This window comes from Elephantulus edwardii, unplaced genomic scaffold, assembly GCF_000299155.1.
Source record: "Elephantulus edwardii isolate Elephantulus edwardi_28Jun2011 unplaced genomic scaffold, EleEdw1.0 scaffold00408, whole genome shotgun sequence".
In the NCBI taxonomy this organism is placed as follows: domain Eukaryota; kingdom Metazoa; phylum Chordata; class Mammalia; order Macroscelidea; family Macroscelididae; genus Elephantulus; species Elephantulus edwardii.
The window spans coordinates 882264-902220 of NW_006400158.1; the positions used below are offsets into that span (position 1 = coordinate 882264).

At 38.1% G+C, this 19957-nt stretch overlaps 1 pseudogene; it reads right to left on the minus strand.

Moving 5' to 3' along the window:
* Nucleotides 1–17795: 17795 nt before the first annotated feature.
* Nucleotides 17796–19129, minus strand: LOC102864305 (annotated as a pseudogene).
* Between the last annotated feature and the right edge of the window lie 828 nt (nt 19130–19957).

A 19957-nucleotide genomic window follows, 5' to 3' on the forward strand; every position in this document is an offset into this window, starting at 1 on the left:
TATACACAACTATGTTTATTACTGCACTATTCACAATAGCAAAGAGATTCACAATAGCAAAACTCAACTCTCTGTGATTAAATGAATGGATAGAAAAAACTGTGGTTAATTCACACAATGGAAGAATATTATGCAACATTAAAAAACAATGAATTTATAAAACACTATACCACATGGGTGACTTCTGAAGTCATTACGCTAAGGGAAATGTCTCAGTCATTAAAAATAAAACACTGCATAACATCACAATTATAAAATAGGATTGACATGGGGGATGGGGAGGAGAGAACAGTTAAAGAGTGGATATTGAGCACTGCACTGAAACATACAAAGGGAAAACCTATCTAAAATAAATGTATAATAAGGCATTACATGTATGACAATTAGCAATCTGGAACAAGAGGTGCATTACAGAGTGAATTGGAGGAGAGGTGAGGGATGAGTAGAGAGAAAAATATGCAACAATAATGAATTAAAGCCACACATTTATGATGATTAATTTTTTGGCCAGTTCCAACTCTACAGTACACACCGCTAACAACAATTAGACATAGAAGGAGTTGTGGTGACATAGTCCGTAAGGAATTGCACTGTTAATTCAAAGGCTACACTTCTCTTCCAGTGCAAATCCACCACCAGCTCTGCAGAAGAAAGATGAGCCACCACCTCCTACTCCACTTACAGTCTCAGAAAACTGACTGGGGGATCAGTTATGAGTTCATTTTGACTAAATAGTAGCAAAAGAGAGAGAAAAGAGACATAGAAATACCTGCAAATGGTGGGGAGCAGTTTCCAAGTCAATGAATGACTAGCAGTTGCAGTCAGAGGAAATAATACCAACCTCATTAGGGGAAAGGGTGATAAGATAACATAGGTTAAATCTTTGTTTCCAGTATTTGCTCAAAGGCCCTGCATGTTCTCTTCCCAATCCTGTCAAGCCTACCTTTGAGGATTGCCAACTGATACATTTGTTCATACAAGGTATGGTTATTATTTCAGAAATATTCGTTATATTTTAACTCCAAGCCTTTGATCAAAGGTTTCTTCTGCCAAGATTGACTTTTCTTCCTTTGTTAAAGCTTGCAAATGTTGCTCTAATTTCCTGTTCATGTCCTATGTCTTATATGAAATATTTTCTTCGTTCTTCTAGTCATAATGGCTTTTACTTCCTTTGTGCTGCTCTTGTAATCTGTGTGGCTATATCTGAGACACTCAGGTCTCAGTGGAACCACCTAGAATGGGGGATGACAAGGTCTACTGTAAAGGAGGTATTTCCAGTAGATCACAAGATTACATTTAGGCATATGACAGGATGCCATTTATTGTCTAATAAAGTTTTTCTCATGCTGTTATTACCTTTGAGTCTGTTTTATTTGCTTTATTAGATGAGAAATTATTGTCCAATGCTTTGGTTCTTCATAATCACTAGTACAGGGCCTAGAATGCAAATAAACCAAAACTCACTTCTATAGAACTGGCTCTGACTTGTAGCAATCATCTACAGACTTTCTGAACTGTAAATCACATGAGATGAGACTGTTCATTTTTTTCTCTTGTAGTATTCCAACTATTATACAGCCTTTGTATTAGCAGGGTCCCTTGCTATGGAACACACTATCAGAACATCCTAAAAGGTAAGTGATTAGTAATGGTGTATTTGTGTATTGACCACCACCCATCTGTCACTTTTTTATGCTGTGGTGACTTGCATGGTGCTGTAATGCTAGAAACTTTTCCAGCAGGATTTAACATATCAGTAGGGTCACTCACAGTGGTTAAGTTTTAGCAGAATTTCAAGGTTAAGACAGATTCTGAAAAAAGTCCTAGTGATCTGCTCTTGAAAATTACCCAAGGAAAACAACCAGAGTGTCGGAAGAAGCCATATCAATGACCTACACATTGCAAACACCTCTTGTAAGAAAAAGAACAGTGATTATACACATGAACTTCACCTGATGCTCTACACAGGAATAAAATTTACTATATCTGTTGAAGAAATGCTGGAGAATCTCAATATCACCTGTGTAATCTAAGCCAGCTGCTGATTGTAGAGCAGACTATCAACTGTTGTTGTTGTTATGTGCAGTCGAGTCGTTTGCGACTCATAGCAACCCAACTACTTATATGTAAATTCAAACTGAAGCTAAAGGAAAATAGAAAAAATCCACAAGAACCAAAGTTTGACTTTGGGTCTCTTCTACCAGAATTTAAAGATCATCTCAGGAAAGCAGTTGAGGGCTTGAACACTAATGAGAGAAGGCCAGATGAGATATGGGAGGATATCAAGAAAATCATCCATGAAGAATGTAAAAAGGTGTTAAAAAGAGGAGAAAGAAAAGACCAAGACAGATGTCAGAAGAGACTCTAAATGTTTCACTAGAGCACCAAGAAGCCAAAGAAAAGGCAAGAAAACAAGAAGTTAAAGAGTTGAAAAAAAATTTAAAAAAAAAGAATTGAACAGAATATTTCAAAGCACAACTCAAGAGGACAAAGCAAAGTATTATAATAAAATAGACAATGATCTGGAGTCAGAAAATCAAAAGGGAAGAACTTACTTGGCAATTCTTAAGCTGAAAGAATTGAAGAACAACTTTAAGCCTCCCATTGTCCAATAGTTAAGGCTGCTGTAGACAGAATGTTGAATGACTCAGAAATCATCAACAGAAGATGGAAGGAGTACACAGAGTCACTATAAAAAAATAATTGGCAGCCACAGAAGAATTTTATGAAATAACATATGATTCAGAGTGAATAGTGATGAATGAAGAATTTCAAGCTGCTCTAAAGGAATTGGCAAAAAACAATGCCCCAGGAGTTGATAAGATATCAATTGACATATATCAGCAAAGAGATGCTGCTCACCAGATTATACCAAGAAATCTGGAGGACAACTTCCTGGCCAGCTGACTGGAAGAGATCTATATTTATTCCCATTCCAAAAAAACAAGGTGACTTGACAAAAGTGTGGAAATTGTCAAGCAACGGAAATCCAAAACACTTGATTTTGCTTATGTAAAATCTATACTTGGACCAGGAAGAAGTTCTCAGAATGGAACAAGGAAACACTTGCATGGTTCAAAATCAGACAAGGAGTGACAGGGATGCATACTGTTTCTATAACTTTTCAATCTATATGCAGAACAAATCATTCAGGAGGCTGGGCTTTATGAGCAGGAATGTGGCATCAGAATTGGAGGATGACTCATCAATAACTTCTGTTATGCAGATGACACAGTACTGCTTCCTAAAACGGAGGAGGAATTGAAGCACTTGCCGAAGAAGGTCAAGGACTATAGTCTTTGAGAGGGATTGGAGCTAAAGATCAAGAAGATAAAGATTCTCACCACTTGGCCAATTGGCAGCACCATGATAGATGGAGAAGAGATTGAGGTTGTTAACAGTTACAGCATACTCAGCTCCACAGTCATCACTCTTGGTTCCAGCAGTCAAGAAATCAAAAGATGAATCACACTGGGAAAATCTGCTGTCAGGGACCTTTTCAGAGTACTGAGAAGCAACGATGTCAGTCTAGTGACTAAGGGACAACTGATCCAGGCCATGGTCTTTGAAATTGCTTCCTATGTGTTAGAGAGTTGGACATGACTAAGACAACAGAAGAATCAATGCCTTTGAGTTGTGATGCTGGAGAAGAGTCTTGTACATACCATGAACTTCCATGAAAACACATAGGTCTGTCTTCATGAGAGTGAAACTTAGTTTCTCCTTAGAGGCTACAATTTTGAAGCACCGTCTCACATACTTTCAGCATGTGGTCAGGAGAGACCAATCCTTGGAGAAGGTCATCATACTCAGAGGGTGGAAGTATAGGGAAAGAGAGGAAGACCCCAGATGAGATTAATTGATACAGTAACTCGGGCTATGGGCGCTATGTATCGGAGTCAGTGAGACCGGCTCAGGACAGGGCAGGCTTCAGAGCTTTTGTACATAGGGTGACCATGAGTCTCGGGCAACTCAATGACACGTAACAACCACAACATCACTAATATCACATGCAAGCAAGATCCTACTGAAGATTTTCCAAAAATAACATCAGCAGAGAATTGCCAGAGGTGAAAGTTGGGTTTAGAAAAGGATGTGGCACTAGGGACATCATAGCCATAGACAAATCTTGGCTGAAAACAAAACGTACCAGAAGGATGCCTATCTCTTTTTCATTGACTGTGTGGGGGCATTTGACTGTGTGGATCACAACAAATTGTGGCTAACCTTAAGAGGAATGCAAATCACAGAATACTTAGTTCTGCTCATTCAAAACCTATGCTTAGAACAGGAAGCAGTGGTAAGAACAGTGAAACACTGCATGATTCAGGATCAGGAAAGGTGTACATCTGGGATGTATCCTGTCTCCATATGTGTTCAATATTCAGTACTCCTTTCCAACACCACAATTCAAATGCATAAATTCTTCTTTGGTATTCCTAATTCATTTACAACTTGGAGACACGTAAGAAGCTATTGAAATAGTCTTTAAACTTGCATCCTTAATTTTTAGCACTTTAAAGAGGTTTCTGATAGCAGATTTCTCCAATTCAATGTGTCTTTTGGTTTCTTCACTGCTGCTACCAATAAAATGAAATTGTGGATCCAGGTTAAATAAAATTCTTGACTTCACTCTCTTTCATCTATCATGTTTCTTATTGATCCAGAGATTATTTTTTTAATGTTGAAATTTGATCGATTTGGAGTGTGATCTTCTACAGTAAATGTTTCAATTCCTCTTCACTTTTGCAACTAAGACTGTGTCATCTGTAAAATAAAAATTGTGAATGAATTTTCCTACAATCCTGATGCCACATTATTCTTCATATAATCCAGCTTCTCAAATTATTTATTTACCATAAAGGCGGAATAGGTATGAAGAAAGGATTTAACCTATATGCATAACTTTCCCGATTTTAAACGCTGCAGTGATCTTCTGTTCTGTTCAGACAACTGTTTCTTGGTCAATGCATGATTTTCTTGATTTAACATGAGCACAATTAAGTATTCTGGGATTCTCATTCTTCTCAACGTTAGCCATCATTTGTTATGGTTAATACTAAAAACAAAATTTCTGCACTCCAGTGAAAATAGAATGGAAAAGAAGTTGAACACAATTAATGAGAAAGGTACTTCTGTTCACATTTGATGTGTGTTAAATATTCAGTAGTTTGCAAAGTCTCATACTAAAAGTTATAGAGAAAAATCAAAGGAAACAGCTTGGATTGTCTCTGATCCAGGGGACTAAGCACTGTTATTGGCATAAGTGAGGACAGAGAATTGCATGGTTTACCAGTAAAGAACATATTCTAGAGCTGTCATCAGGCAACCACAGGAGAGTTGTGAACAAAACCAAGTTGATTATGCCTTTTCAGTCATAGTAACATAAACTTTTTGTTGACTGTACTGTCTCCATGGTTTTTGACAAATGGAAGCTGTTCAAAACACAAACATAAGTTTAATGAATGAAACATGCAAACATTTCCTGAAGAGAATGAGAGAAAAGGTATAGATTCGCATGAAAGGAAAAGAGAAGTATTTTTAATTGATAGAGACAAACAAATAGAAGACAGATATCAAAATGATGCCAACAATATCAAGATAATAGAAACAAAGTATATATTTAACTACAGGAAAATTATGGTTTTTATGTACTATCAAGTTGTAACTGACTCATATTTGACTCTCCAGTGGGTTTTCTGAAGCAGTAACTCACATGAGAGAAGACTGTCCATATTTCTCCTGTGGAACAGCTGGTGGATTTGAACCCTGCACATTTGAGTTGGTAGTATAGTTCCTTACCATGGATGTATGAAAAATAGATATTGTTAAGGAAGAAATGGAACGCAAAAATATTGACATACTAGGCACTGGTGAAATGAGATGGACGGGGCATGGGGCATTTTGAGTCGATGATCATATGATATATTACTCCAGAGATGAGAAGGTGAGGAAAAATGGGGTTGCTTTCATGGTTAAAAAAGTCATTTCTAGATCTGTCTTGAAGTACAATATTGTGAATGACAGGATAAAATCCATACACATACAAGGAAGTCCAGTGAGTACCACTAACATTCAGATATATGCACCAACAACTAGCGTCAAAAAAGAGGAACTAGAATATTTCAATGAATTTTTACAGTGGGAAATCGAGCGAACATGCAATCAAGATGGATTAAAAATAATAGGTGACTGGAACCCAAAAGTTGGGAACAGAGAAAAGATTCAGTAGATGGAAAACGTGGACTCGGTGACAGAAATGGAGCTGGAGATAGAATGATGGTATTTTACACAATGACTTATTTGTTGCAGATACATTTTTTAAGAGACATAAACGCAGGTTATGCACATGGATTTCAGCTGATGGTATGCACAGGAATCAGATTGATTACATCTGTGGAAAGAACCTCTGGAGAAGTTTAATATCAGCTGTTAAAACTAGGTCAGGGGCTGATTGTGGAACAGAATATCAACTACTCATATGCAAGTTCAAGCTGAAGCTGAGGAAAATGAAACCAAATCCTTGGGAAGCAAAATAGGACTTTGAGTCTATTCCACTTGAATTATAGAACCATCTCAGGAACAGGTTTGAGGCCTTGAACACTAATGGGCAAAGACCAGATGAGTTGTGGGAGGATATCAAGGGCATCATCCAGGAAGAGGGCAAATGTTCATTACAAAGACAGAGGAGGAAGAAAAGACCAAAATGGATGTCAGAAGAAACTTTGAATATTGCACTGGAGTACAGAGAAGCTAAAGAAGAAAGAAGGAAGAATTCAAGATACTAAAGAGCTGAACAGAAGATTTCAAAAGGCAGCACGGGATGACAAAGTATAATAGTATAATGAAATGTGCAAGGAGCTGGAGTCAGAAAATCAAAAGGGACAAACTTGCTCAGCATTTCTTTTTTTTTTCTTCTCTTTTTTATATTTTATTTTATAAATTTTAATGAACATTTACAGATATTTTGGATTTTCATTCATTCATTGTTGCACTTTTTTCTTTACCCCACCTCACCCCAGTTCGCTCCTCTCTTTGAAAAGCAAAAGATAAGCTTCTTTGTTGGAATGCAATCCCCCCAACCATGGCACTGCCCTCCCCCGCCCCAAATGCACTCCACTATGCAACCTTAATTCTGGATTCCTGTGATAATCATAATATGCTATCATATATCACTTTTAAACTGTTCTCTCCCTCATCTGTTTCAATTTAGTATACATAGTCTATCCAGTTTTTCTCAGTCTTACCCCAACCCTGATGTCAGTCACTTTCTACAACAGTGGCACCACGCAGTAGTTGTCCTTTTGTGACTGTGATATTTTACTCAGCATAATGTCCTCCAGGGTCACCCATTTTGAGTAATACTGTATGAGTTCCTTGTTTTTCAATGCAGCATAGTATCCCACCGTGTGAATATACCACAGCTTCTCTATCTATTCGTTTCTTGATGGACACTTAGGTTGTTTCCAACTCCTAGCTTTTGTGAACAAAGCCGCGATGAACATGGGTGTGTATGTATCTGCTTGGATGTCAGTTATGTTTTTTTTCTACTTTCTGATATAGTTTATGTAGAATTGGTGACAATTATTCTCTGAATGTTTGAGAGAATTCATTTGTAAAACCATCTCATCCAGGGCTTTTTTTGGTTGGAAGTTGTATTATCTTTTAAATTTCTTCTTCCGTAATGGGTCTGTTCAGATGATCAATTTTGGTTTGTGTCAGTTTGGTAGGTTGTGTATTTCTAAGTAGTTATCTATTTCCTCTAGGTTTTCCTATTTGTTTGAGTATAGTTTCATAATATTCTAATGTTAGCTTTTTTATTTTGGTTGGTTCTGTTGTGATGTTGCCTGATTGATCTCTTATTAGAATTATTTGTGTCTTCTCCTTCTTTTCTTTTGTGAGTTTTCCTAATGGTTTGTAGATTTTATTGACCTTTTCAAAGAACCAACTCCTAGTTTTGTTGATAGTTTCAATTGTTTTTCAGTTTCCTATTTCATTTCTTTCTGCTCTAATTTTTATAATTTCAGTTTTTTTAGAGGGTGTCAAGTTTTCTTGTTGTACTTTTTCAATTTGCTGGAGATGTTGGGTTAGAGAATCAATGGTTATTTTTTCCTCCCTTTTGATGTGTTTGCTTATTGCTATAAATTGACCTCTAATTACGGCTTTGGCTGTTTCCCAGAGGTTTTGGTAAGTTGTGTTTTCATTGTCACTTTTTTCAAGAAACTTTTAATTTCATTTTTTGTTTCTTCTAGAACCCACTCATGTTCAAGCAAGTTGTTGTTCAGCTTCCAAATGTATGATTTTTTTTCTCCTTTATCCTCTTGTTATTAATTTCTAATTTTGTAGTGTTGTGGTCTGAGAAGATACCTTGTATAATTTCTATGTTTTTTAATTTGTTGAAGCTTAACTTGTGACCTAGAATGTAATCTATTCTGAAGATCATTCCATGCATATTGGAAAGGAATGTATACTGTGCTTTTTTGGGGTGTATTATGAGATTGAGTTGGTTTATTGTGTGGTTTAATTCTTGAGTGTCTTTGTTGAGATTCTTTCTGGTAGTTCTGTCTTTTCTTGAGAAGGGTGTATTGAAGTCTCCAAGTACTATGTAGTGTTGATTATTTCCTTTTTCAGTTTTGTTAATGTTTGTTTTATGTATTTTGCAGGTCTTTCATTTGGTGCATAGACATTCAATATTGATATATCCTCTTGTTCTATTGACCATTTCAGCATTATGTAGTGACCTTCCTTTTCCTTTGTGATGGTTTTTGCATTGAAATTTACTTTATCAGAGATTAGTATCACTACTCCTGCTTTTTTTTTTTTTTTTGGTTGCCATTTGCTTGGTATATTTGGTCCCATCCTTTTATTTTCAGTCTTTCTTTATCTTCATTTTTCAAATGTGTCTCTTGTAGGCAGCATATTGATGGATTTTGGTTTTTTTTATCCAATCTGCTACTCTTTTGCTCTTCAGTGATGCATTTAAACCATTCACATTCAATGTGATTATTGAGAGATAAGGTTTTATTGCTATCATTTTGTTCAATTCTTTTTGGCATTATTTCTAGTTATTTTAGTCCATCCTGTTTTCTGTGGCATCTCTGTATGAAGGCCGTCTCTCAGTGTTTCCTGTAAGTCTGGTCTTCTTTTTAAAAAATCCCTCAGTTTCTATATTTCTGGGAATATCTTGATCTTTCATTCATATTTGATTGACAATTTTGTGGGGTACAATATTCTTCGTTGACAGCTGTGTTCTTTGAGTGTTCGATATATGCTATTCCACTGTCTTCTTGCTCACATGGTTTCTGCTGAGAAATTGGCATTTAGTCTTATCTCCTCTCCCTTGTAGGTTAGTCTTTATTTCTCTCTCTCTTCTTTCAGAAATCTCTCCTTATCTTTGGTTCTGGCAAATTTGACAATGACTGGCCATGGTGTTTTTCTTTTAGGGTCTATTCTATATGGTGTTACCTCAGCTTCTTGAATATATATTCTTTCACTCTTCATTATGCCTGGAAAGTTTTCTTCTAGTAATTCTTCCGCAACTTTTTTTTCAGTGCCTTTACTTGCTTCTTCCTTTTCTGGGATTCCAATGATGCGAATATTATTTCTTTTGATGGTATCCCACCTTTTTCTTAGGTTTTCTTCTTTTTTGATTCTGCTTTTTGTTCAATCAGATCTGTAGTGATAATTCTGTCTTCTATTTCACTGATTCTGTGTTCCATCTCTTCAACTCTGTTTGTGTGTCCCTCCATCATATTGACAGCATCAGAAACCTTAGGCCTCATATTTTGGGTCATGGTTTATTATTTTTGTAGTGTTTCTAGTGCCTTGTTTGTTTTATCTGCATTATTTTGGATTTTTTTTAGCTCCTCCTGATTTTTGCTAGCACTGTCCTGTAATTCATCAAGTTTCTTTTTCATCCATTGCAAATATTCAATCATTGTTATTTTAAATTCTGTGTCAGAAAGTTTCATCAGGATTTCTGGCTTCAGGAAATCCATTGCTACTGTGTCTTCTTTGGGGGGTGATATCTTGCTTTGGGCTTGTGGGACAAGTGAAGTACCCTGCTTCTTTCAGGCCATTGATGTGGAAGAGTTTTTCGTGTCTGAGGTGGTAGCTGTTTTTTCATTTGACTTCACTGCTCCAGGAGAAAGTTGGGCAGGAACATGAGTAGATGTATGTAGGGTGTGTTCACACTCTGATGCTCGCATGAGTGGTGAGGGAAGAAGCACACACTGATACACCTGGTGAGGGGTACAGGAAAACCTAAATAATTGAGAAAGTCTGTTGTTCGCTTTCTGAAATGGCTTCTCCCCTCTTTGGAGATTCTCAGCATCTTGCTGTTGTTTGAGTTAGTGGGCCACACATGGTCAGGCCAGAAACCAGTTTGTTTCTCCACATAACTTAATCCTCAATGGTACATGAGTATTTCAGGGGAGATTGATAAATCTTACAGATTTGGTACATGTGATTGTTTTCCTGGGCCCAAATGGTGGCAGCAGTAGGCAGAATACTGGACTGGCCCTCCCTCATCTGTCCTCACAGGCTTCCCACCAAAATCCAAGTTTTTAAAGATGGCGTTTCCCCACAGACTTCTGGGAGCTATAGTTCTGTACCTGCAATTTGAAGGCAGAGGGAATGGAGAAAGCTGGGTCGGAACTCTGTCCTGACCCTCCCTCAACTGTCCTCACAGGCTTCCCACCAAAATCCAAGTTTTTAAAGATCCCCAGCAATTCTTAAACTCAAGGAACTTAAGAACAAATTCAAACCTTGAGTTACTATAATCAAGGATGCTTTAGGCAGAATATCCAGAATATCTAAACGATCCAGAAATTATTAAAAGAAGATTAAAAGAATATCCTGAGTCACTGTATCAAAAGGAATTGGGAGACATAGAAGAATTTAATGGAACAACATATGAGCAAGAATGTACAATAATGAAGGAAGAAGTTCAGGCTGCTTTGAAAGAAATAGCAAAATATAAGGCCCTAGGAATAGATGGTATACCAACTGACGTATTTCAGCTAACAGATGCTACCTTGGACGTGCTCACCAAGTTGTGCCAAGAAATCTGGAGAACAACCACTTGGCCAACTGACTGGAAGAGATCTATATTTGTTCCCACTCCAAAGAAGGGTGACCCAACAAAGTGTGGAAACTAGAGAACAATATCATTGATTTGACACGCAAGCAAGATTCTACTGAAAATTATCCAAAAATGACTGGAACAGCACATCAGCAGAGAACTGCCAGAAGACCAGGCTGGGTTTAGAAGGGGTTGTGGTACTATAGATATTGTAGCTAATGTTAGATGGATCATAGCTGAAAGCAGAGTATACCAGAGGAATGTCTCTCTGACTGTCTGTTTCAGTGATTATGCAAAGGCGTTTGACTGTGTGGATCATAACAAACTGTGGCTGGCCCTGAGAAGAATGGGAATCCCAGAACACTTGATCGTGCTAATGTGAAACTTATACTTGGACCAAGAGGCAGTTGTCAGAACAGAGCAAGGAAAAACTGTATGTTTCAAAATTGGGAAGGGTGTACATCAGGCATGTGTCCTATCTCCATACCTTTTCAACCTCTATGCAGAACAGATCATCCAGGAGGCTGGGCTATATGAGGAGAAATATGGCATCAGAACTGGTGGAAGGTCTATCAACAATCTGCGTTATGCAGATGACACAACCCTGCTTGCTGAAACTGAGAAACACCTGAAGCGCTTGCTGCAGAGGGTCAAGGACTGCAGCCTACAATATGTATTGAGGCTCAATGTCAAGAAGACAAAGAGTGTTCACAGCTTCAGTTTAATCCTCTCCAAGATGAATCTGTTTGTTTTCCTGGCAGTCCATGGTACATTCAGTACCCTTCTCCAGCACCACAGCTCAAAAGCATCCACTCTCCTTCTGTCCTCCCTAGTCATTGCCCAACTCTCTGATGCATAACAAGCGATTGCAAAGACCATGGCGTGTACCAGGCGCACCTTAGTCTCCAGAGAGACACTGTTGCTCCTGAGTACCTTTGAGAGGTCCCTAACAGCAGACTTTCCCATCGCGATACACTTTTTGATTTCCTGACTGCTGGTACCAAGAGTGTTGACTGTGGAGCCGAGCAAACTGAAGCTGTGAACAATCTCAATCTCTTCGTCATCCATCCTGACGCTGCTAATTGGTCCAGTGGCGAGAATCTTTGTCTTCTTGACATTGAGCCTTAGTCCATACTGAAGGCTGCAGTCCTTGACCCTTCGCAACAAGTGCATGAGGTCCTCCTCAGTTTCAGCGAGCAGTGTTGTGTCATCTGCATAACGCAGATTGTTAATAGATCTTCCACCAATCCTGATGCCACAATTCTCCTCATAGAGCCCAGCCTCTCGGATAATCTGCTCTGCATACATGTTGAAAACGTATGGAGACAGGATGCATCCCTGGCGTACACCCTTCCCAATTTTGAACCATGCAGTTTTACCTTGCTCTGTTCTGACTACTGCCTCTTGGTCCAAGTATAGATTTTGTATTAGCACAATTAAATGTTTTGGGATTCCCATTCTTCTCAGAGTCAGCCACAGTTTGTTATGATCCACACAGTCAAATGCCTTTGCATAATCAATGAAACACAGATAGACATTCTTCTGGTATTCTCTGCTTTCAGCCAAGATCCATCTAACATCAGCAACAATATCCCTAGTACCACGACCCCTTCTAAAAGAATACCAGATGAATTAGTACTTGTGTTTATTTACTATACAAAGTTATTTGACTGTGTGGATTATAAAAAGTTTTGACTGACATGGAGAAGAATGGGAGTTCCATAGCATTTAATTGTGCTCATGTGAAACCTGAACCAGGATGCTGTTGTGTGAACAGAGTAGAGGAACACTACATGATTTAAAATTAAGGAGAGGGTGTGTCAGTATTATTTTCTATTTCAATACCTATTTAATCTGTATGCTGAGCAAATTATTTGAGAATCTGTACTATATGAAGAGGAATGTGGCATCTGGATTGGAGGGAGAACAATCAGTAAGCTGCGTTATGCATATGATATAACCTTGCTTGCTGAAAGTGAGGAGAACTTGAAGCACTTCTTACAGAGGACCAAGAAATGCAGCCTTCAGTGTGGATTGTATCTCAATTTCAAGAAAACACTGGGCTAATAAGAATTTCATGATGGATGGAAAAGAGATTAAAACTGTCAACAGCTTCATCTTGCTTAAATCCACAATTAACACCCTTAATATCAGCAATCAGGAAATAAGGAGACACATTGCACTGGGAAAATCTGCAGTTAGGGAACCCCGTCAAACAATTGAAATGTAATGATGGCAGTTTGAGGACTAAGGTGCATCTGATTCAGGCCATGGTCTTTCCGATCATTTACTATGTATCTGAGAGCTGGACAATGAATAAGGATGACAGAATAATTGATGTCTTTGAACCGTGGTAATGGAGAAGAGTGCTGAACATCCCATTGTTGGCCAAAAGAACAAACAAATTTGTCTTGGAGAAGGTGCAGCTGAAGTGCTCTATGGAGGCAATAATGATAAGGCTTCACCTCACATGCTTTGGACATGTTGTTAAGAGGAGGTATTCCTTAGAGAGGGATATGATGCTTGGAATGGTCAGTGAAGGAGAGAGATATCCTCAGCCAGATGGATTATAATAGTAACTGCTGCGATGGGCTCTTGTGTTTCGAGAAGTGTGAAGATGGCACAGGATAAGATGGGGTTCATATCCGTCGTTTATAAGTTTATTATGAGACATACTCAATTCAATGGCACCTAACAACTACCACCACCACAATGGGTTTGAGTATTACAAAGATTATGACATTACCACAGGACAAGACAAGGTTCAGATATGTTGTTCACAGAGTCACTATGAGTTGTAGTTGACTCAATGGCACCTAACAACAGCAACTATAAAGGAGCAAATATACAATGCTGTTAGTAGTTATTATTGTTGTTAGTTGCTACTGAGTCAAGTACAACTCATAGTGATCCCATGAACAACAGATCTAAACCCTGTCCTTTCCTGTGCCATTTTCATACCCTCCAACACACTCAAGGCCCCTGCTTTTTGTCAATCTACCTGGTTGAAGGTCTTGAATTCCTTTGCTGTCTCTCCATCTTCCCAAGCATGATATCCCTCTCTAAGGAACAGCCTCTTATAGCAACATGTCCAAAGCTTTATCATAATTGTGTCCAAGGAGCACTCTGATGCACTTTCTCCAAGATGGTGGTACTAGTTTGTTTTTTTGATAGTTCATGGGATATTCCATACTCTTCTCCAACATCACAGCTCAAACACATCAATTCTTCTGTCATCCTTATTGACTGTCCAGCTCTCTCAGCAGCTTAACAAGTGTTTGAAAAGACCATGGCCTGAATCAAGTGCACCTTAGTCCTGAAACTAAAATCATTACTCTATAATAACTTGCAGAGATCCTTCACTACAAACTTTCTCAGTGAAATAGATCTCCTGATCTTCTGACTACTGACACCAAGCATACTGATTGTGGGTCTAAAGAATATGAAGTTATGGACAGTTTAATTCTTTTCTCCATCTATTGGTCCAGCAAGGAGAATTTTTGTCTTCCTAATGTAGAGATGCATTCCATATTGAAGGCTCTAATCCTTGACCTTCTACAGCAAACATTTCAAGCTCTCCTCAATTTTAGGTGGCAAGGTTGTGTTATATGAAAAACAAATGCTGTTGATGATTGTTCCTTTAATACTGATGCCATACTCTTTTTCATTGAGTCTAGCTTCTTGAGTAATTTTCTCAGTATACAGATTGTATATGTATGGAGAAAGGATACATTCCTGACACAAACCTTTATTAATATTAAACCAGGTAATGTTCTCTTGCTCTGTTCATACAACAGCCTATTGGTCCAGTTGTTGTTGTGTTGTTGATGACCATCAAGTTGAGCATGACTCAAAGCGACCCTATGAAAAAAGGCTTGAAGCCTTCCTATAATTACTGTCATTTGTCAAAGTTCATAAGAGTTTCCAGAGGCATGTTGTTTATGTTTATATAAAACATAGTTTTATATATTATCTGAGTTTATAAATTATGCTTTCCCTTCATTTCAAATATTATGTCCTTCCGTCCTGTGTGAGACATGTCACCATTTGTCAGTTAATGTGAATATGTGTATTTTTTAATTATTATTTTTTATCTAAATAGCATTCAGTTTATTACAAATATTTAGTATTGGCTTCCCATATTTCCCCATTTTGTTTTTATCATAATTATGTTATCATCTAGATGAGCATCCTTTGTACACAAACAAATAAAACAAATCAAACATAATAAACTCAAAGAAACACTTAAAAAAATCTCCATATGATCAGAAGGATTCAGGTTGAATATTCCTTGAAAGTTTGTTTTAATTCTCCCATTGCCACAGTGCTTGTCAAAGCCAGTTCTGATTAATCTCCTTTGTCAGTGTGTCCTTTGCCATTCCCTATCACTCCTCGCTGAGAGAGATTTCACTCTGATTCATAAGGAAAAGGGGATGGCATATTCTCTTAGCTACTTCCTGCTGAAAATGGACGCTGTAGGTTTCAGGGTGAAGATCTCTCACTACTCTAAAGGGCCCCTTTGGCAATAGGAAACACCTAGACTATTGTGGAGATTAATTTTGGAATTTAGATGCTCTTTTATCAATTTTGCTTAGCCATACATGTTCATATCCTTGAAGATGCATCATAGAACTGTTGCAGCCTGGAAGACACAAATTTAACTAAAAAGTTAAAAGTACATGAGTCAAAAATTAAAAAGCAATAATATTCCAAGTAGAGGTTCTAACAGTGGCACAAATCAAGTTATAGAGGGAAGGTAGTTCTTAAAATAAAAGGCTTTCACTACCACTTTGTCTATTATAGTATAAAGGTTAGGAACCACAAGATGTAGAGGCTCAACTATGTCATTTATTGTTCTTAAGTTCTGGACAAAATTCCATCTGCCACTGGGTTGTTTTAGAGCTTGGAAGTCCACATGCAAGGCAGAGGTGAAGTAAGAAACTGCTTATGACGTTTTCCATCAATTCCAACAACTAAGAAGTAGTGAGAAGAGTTGGGACCTCAGAAGGCTTTTAGGACCAAATAATAGGCTCTTGTGTCTAGGAGAATATGAATATACTTAGCTCTGGGAAGATCTGAATCATTGAAGCATCCTCTGTTTCCAACTGGGAGCTGGGGGCCTGTCAGTCCTGTCAGCCATGAGGACCTGATGTGGGTCACCCTTGGCCAAGTGTCCTTCTGATCCACACTTAAAGCAAGTGAGTAGGAGCTTCCTGTCTACTCCCTTGCCTATCTGTGGCTCTCATCTGTGACACTGTCTACTGAAGTGGCCCAACTTTCCAAAGTGGAAGCAATTTTGACCTCCTTTATTACCTTTGGGTGGCATTGTTTATGTGTAAGACTTTCTTTTCCTGACACAGGCCCTAAACTGGCAGCAATATCTGCCCAATAATTTTGGCCATTCTCTGGTCTTTTCTCTTCCCTCTAGATCCCAGTTGTTAAAAGAGGGAAAAATTTAAACAAATATATAACAAATAATTTTGAACAGTATAATCTTTTAAGTTTAAGGCTAGAAATATTATCAATATGATCATTTCCAATCCAGAGATACATGTTCCAATGTAGTTCCTATTTTCCATAAATGGTTTTGGTAAGAAGAATATTGTAAATGTGGATACAGTTCCACTATTCCTCCTCCATGCCATGATATAGTGTTATTAGCATGAGCAGTTATAAATCCATAGCCTTCCTTACTCTAACATAATTTTTTTTAAATGTAAATTCATTACTAATTTCAGTAAAAATTTACAGAGACTTTGGATTTCCATTCATTCATTGTTGCACTTTTCTCCCCTCACAACCCTCCCTCCCAGAACAGTACCCTCTTGGAAAAGTAAAAGAAAAAATTCTTTCATTGTTTTACAAACCCTCCCCCAGGTCCACTCCACCATGTAGCCTTTGCTCTAGACTCCTTTCATGACAAAAATGCCTAATCACATACCCCTTTTAAACAGTTTTCTCCCTCATTTGTTTCAAAGCAGTATACATTATTGAATCCATCTTTCTCACTCTCTTCCCAAACCCAAGATAAGTCCTGTTATACAACAGTGGCACCATGCAGTATTTGTCCTTTTGTGACTGAGATACTTCACTCAGCATAATGTCCTCCAGAGTCACCCATTTTGAATTATATTCCATGAGAATATGTGTATTTTAAGCAATAAGATTCCATTGGTCAGAAGTTTCTCTTTTTTTTTTTTGGTTCACTAAATTTATTATTAAAGTCGTAAAACAATTCTTACAAAAGAGCACTATATTATGCACACTGCTCTGAATAGAGTGCCAGGGACATGTGGAATATTGTTATTGTTACACTCCTCCCTGTCCCACCCGTCTCTAATGATACAGTGACCACAAAAGTAAGGTGTTCACAAGAATTACATGGGGGTTTTATCCCTCTATTAAAAAAAAAAAACACACCAAAAATGAACAAAAATAAAATTCGCTCACTCTGCTGTTTCAAAATTTTAATGTTAGTTTTTGCACACCCTTCCCCCACCCCATTTGTAAAGAACTAAAACATTACATCTGGTGAACAGCAAAGATTTCGCTATTCCTAAAACGCGGAACACCTATCAAGCAGAGGAGTGTTGGTTTTTTAAACAGAAGCAGATTGAAAAAAATTATGCAGGATTCCTTCAGTTCTTCACTAATCTTAGAAAAACTTTTCAAAACACTGCTCACACTAAAAAAAAGGAAAATAAAATATGCATTAGAATCCTTCAACATCTGCATACTGCTTCACACAGTTCTGCAGCAAATACTGTGCATTCTGTATCTGATCCTGTTTTCCTGTTATGGTAATGATACAATCTTCAGTCCCTTCCAAAGGCTCGTCAGTTTTGATTGGAGCTCCAGTTTCATGACAGATCTGCTTAATCCATTGACACCTTTGCCAAGTCTTTGGGAATAGATCCACCAAGATCATCATATGAATCTCCAACCCCTGCATAGGAATAATCATATCCATGTTGCTATGTGGTTCATAAAACATTTGCCATTCTTATGGGCTCCATGTATCTATTGCAGAATCCCATATTTCATCAGTACTGAAACCAATGATACCATCATAACTGTCTCCAGGTCTCCCTTTTCTGTCATAAGCCATTAAATCACCTGCTGGCATTGGTGGGGGGAAGAGGGAGATTCTGAGCTTGGCTACCACCACAGCCACCTCATCCAGGAGGCAGCAGCAGTGATTCTTGACAAAGGTTCCTGTCATCATAGTCTCTTCTAGATGGAGGCATGGGAGGCCCTCGCTGACCAGGAGGCATTCTATCAAAACCACCTCTTCCTCTCATTGGGAATCCCACAAGTCACCCACTGCAGTCATCAAATATTGTTGTTAGATCACCATAATCAGAAGTTTTATCCTAGAAATTGGGATTGAAAGGCCATGTACGTCCTTTGATGTGACACTCAGATATAAGATCAAGGATGATCCTTATGCGTTCTACAACCCTATCAGGCTTTCCTCCAATAACTACAACTTGGTCAGTGGAATGACAACAGCATTCCTGAAAAGCTTGATTGTTGTCTGAGTGTTCTCTTGGAGCTCTTTGATTTTTAGCACCTTTGACCCCAGGAATTCTTCCTGCCAGACTCTGACAATCAACAGTCTCAACTAGCAGTCAAAGTCGCTTCCTTTATAATGTTGGTAATTTAAGCATTCTACAGCACCAAATTCGAGCCGGAGCTGGCTGGTTACAGTGGATGATGGCAACTGCAGGCCCTTTTCTAAGGTAGGGATGATTTTCTTCAGAATCTCTCCAATGGTTTCAATATTAGTGCTGATACTCAATATGCACTCATGACCACAACTGTCTGGGACTCAAACACTGGCATTGTCCTCTGTACGAAGAGCCTTAATATCCTTGCCTCCTTTGCCAATAACTGCCCCAGCATTTTTACTTTGAAGAAGAATATGAAGCTCAACCATTTTATTAGTGTTTCTTGATCTTTTAAATGTTCCTCTTCCATATCTTCTGCAGGGTGTTTACCAAATTCACCATTGGGGAAGGTTTCCTCTGGCTGTTCAGTTTCCATTTTCTTGAGCTAAGTAGACACACCAATCAGTTTTATATATCCTTACAGAGTGTTCTGGGTGGGATCAACAACTGACACTAGTGCTGCTAGCCTTTTGACAACAAAGGAACAAACACTGCTAACACTGAGATTGGTGCGCCAGGGGAAAAGAGAATAATGGCATCTGCAGTGCTTTTCCAGGTGCTTCCTCTTCTTTTCTCATCCATGCTCTCCACTCTAGTCAGACATTTCTGGACAGTCTCAGTAATGCCACTGTAAGAAACCCAAATTAAAAAAAAATCAATCCCCCTCAAAAAAAATTCTGTGCTTTACAAATTTCTATGACCATAAACAAAAGAAATTATATTTTGTACTCAATTTGCTTATTTACATTGAGTACAGCATTTCCCCAAATTAACATTTATAGGATCCTTGAATTTATATTCATGGACCCTAAAGAATAGTATATCCAGAATTAAGGTTGCCTAGAGAAGTGTACTCAGGGTGGGGGTTGGAGGGGAAGGGATGGGGGAATTGTATACCAATTAAGGAATTTCTTTTTCTTTTCAGAGAGGGGAGCGAACTTGTGGGGAGGGGTGGGCAGGGAGAAAAGTGCGGCAATGAATGAATGCAAATCCAAAACCTCTGTAAATGTTTATTAAAATTAATAATATGATATATTACTCTGGAGATGAAAAGACAAGGAAAAACGGGGTTGCCTTTATAGTAAAAAAAGTTATTTCTAGATCCATCTTGAAGTACAATATCGTGAGTGACAGGATCATATCCATACGCTTACAAGGAAGTCCAGTAAATACCACTATCATTCAGATATATGCACCAACAACC